At 23.2% G+C, this 2,681-nt stretch overlaps 1 non-coding gene across 1 annotated transcript; it reads right to left on the bottom strand.

Moving 5' to 3' along the window:
• Window positions 1-2,028: 2,028 nt before the first annotated feature.
• LOC145830310 (U1 spliceosomal RNA) lies at window positions 2,029-2,191 on the bottom strand. Its single transcript, XR_014369648.1, has one exon. It is a non-coding gene; the product is annotated as a U1 spliceosomal RNA (small nuclear RNA).
• Between the last annotated feature and the right edge of the window lie 490 nt (window positions 2,192-2,681).

Here is a 2,681-nt window from a genome sequence, read left to right as displayed (position 1 = left end):
ATCATGAATTTTAAAATACTAAAATGACCTGACTTGAATTTAAAATTAAAAAAAGTTGTTATTAAACAGAGAATCATAGGAAAGGTAAAAGTTTAATCCAATTTGTTTTAATTTACATAATCTTAAAAGTGTTCTGACTTTAAAACAAGTGCTCTGTTTAAGTAAATAGTATTTTATAAATTAATTACTATTTTAAAAGTGATTAATGAAAATTGCACAAAGAAATGTAAAATAAATGGATTGCTATTTTAATAAAATATACTAGTAATCAAAAAAAATAACTAAAATCATTGATCAAGAAGTAAACCAATTGACTAAAATACACTTTTTAAATTATAGCTAACAACTAACGTATAGTATGTAGAAAAATATTTATGAAATAGTAACAAAATAAGTTATATTAGTTACAAAGTTGTAAAAAAAACTATAAAATTTTATAGGTTGCTGGTATTTCAAATAAAATTTCAAAAGAATATAACTTGTTGATGAATTAAAGATTTTTTTATAAATAAATGCAGAATCAAACCATAAGTACATGACAAACTTTAATTCTCTTTCAAAAACATTTAATTATGTACGAGTAAATTTTTAAACCTGATTAATTTTTAGAAGTCTTTTATATTCAACATTCATATATTAAAACTTCAAAAAATTCACAATAATATTTATTAACATATAATATATATAAAGTTACTTAGTAATATAAGTTTTCGTAGTTTTAATCTTGAGAGATCTTTTACATTCAACATTCATTTATTAAAACTCAAAAAAAAACCACAATCAATCTTTAATAAAGTATCTTAGTAAACAAAGTTTTATTGAACTGTTTAACAATCTTTCTTTATCAATTTTATTTCTATTTATATGACATGCACAAAAAAAAAAAGAATGTTTTGATGTCATTTAAAAACAATTAACTAATAAGTTTTGTTTAAAACAAAAGTAAACTCTATAATAAATAGCTAATATTTTGGAAAAAGATACATATTATTTAGCATAAGCCAGTTTATAAAATAACTTGTACTTTGTCTTTTATTAAATTTTTGTTACAAAATTTAAGATAACTACTCAAAAGATTTATAAAATATAACAAAGTCACTTAGCCTACTTAAAAATAATAGTTTTTGAGAAAAAAAATGTAAAATATACTTATTAAAAATAATGAACTTAGCAATACATAGTTAATATATTAAGGTAAATTAAAAAACTCAAAGCTAATTTACACTTCTTAAAATACTTAAATTAAATAAAAAGTTTTAATGTATGTACATTGTACAGTGTACACTCATTAATTAATTAAACTTATTCTTAAAATCTGTTTAAAATCATGTACAACTAACATCCACTATTTTTTAATCCAGCTATTGAAAAATATTTTACACATTTAGCTTTTAACTACAATAAAAGATTTAAGTATGCTAAGCATAATTAACTAAATTCAAATGAATTAACATCAGTCCTCTTTTAAGAAACCACTATTACCACTGCTATTTTGTATTTTGATAGGTGAATTTTGAGCCATTTTTGTCAATTCGACATTCAGCCAAACAAAATGGACTTGCACTGCACGCACACAAGGAGGTTGCAACTATTTACTTCACGAAAACTAAATTTAATAAGGAATTGCTATACCTTTTCTTAGTGACTTTACCAATTATATATAACTTATAAGTATAAAACGAACACATGTTTTTATGATTTTAAACAAATTAATACTAAGGTTTAAATTCATTTTCTGTTGAACAACAAAGAGTTTTCAAGGAAATAACTAAGTTATTCTTTATAAATCTTAACCAACAGTCTGAAATGTTTTCAACAAAAGTGGTTGCTTTTTTTTTTTAAATAGCTTACAAAATTTATAACTTTATGTTTTTTTTTGTAATTTTAGTTCAGTTTGAACTCATAATATTTCAGACAAGAATTAATTAAGTAATCGCATTTAAAATTAAATAAACTAGTGAAATGTATTTGTTGCAATTCAACTCTTAAATCAAAAAGCCGCCCAAATTTAATTAACGTAGATTAAGAGAAGGGACTTCGCGAACACAAACACCCATTTTAGAAATTGTACCACCACGCTACCAATTGAAGAATAACTGCAGAGGTCGGTTCCACCAATGTGCAATGATGAAACCTCACTCTGAAGCAACAGCATGCTTGATTGCAGTTTACGCTTCTTGCTGTTAAGTTTAATTTACTGTCACCTCTCGCGAAAATACGGTTTGATGGTAGTATTATCATGACATCAAGGTATCAGCAAGAGAAATAAAAACAAACTTAAAAAGAATATTTTTTTAAATCATTCAACATTCAGATATCTTTAACCCTTGATATCTTATTGATCATTTTGTAGTTAATAAAACGACCATTTTTGTACTCTCTTAGTTTTATTCTGTTCATATTGTAAAAATTCTTCTATCTTTAGCCACCCAAAGAAATTCCGAATTGAGCAATTATCATAAATTAAAAAAAAATATAAAGGTTAGTGTTCTATTAATATTTAATTTTTTTAACTCTCTTTGTTTAAAAGCATTTTGCTTTATTAAAAATTACTATATTAATTAGCTTATTCAACTGATATTTGAGCAAAATAATTAATTTGTTTAAATATATTTAATTATGTTTTAATTATAATAAGTAGCAATAACATCAGGGTTGTCACATACTTAGCTTTCTGAAAA

The sequence above is a fragment of the Thalia democratica genome, chromosome 2 (genome assembly GCF_965202585.1).
Source record: "Thalia democratica chromosome 2, ktThaDemo2.hap1.1, whole genome shotgun sequence".
Classification (NCBI taxonomy): domain Eukaryota; kingdom Metazoa; phylum Chordata; class Thaliacea; order Salpida; family Salpidae; genus Thalia; species Thalia democratica.
The sequence above is the reverse complement of the archived record's forward strand: the minus strand, read 5'-3'. Positions and strand labels throughout refer to the sequence as shown.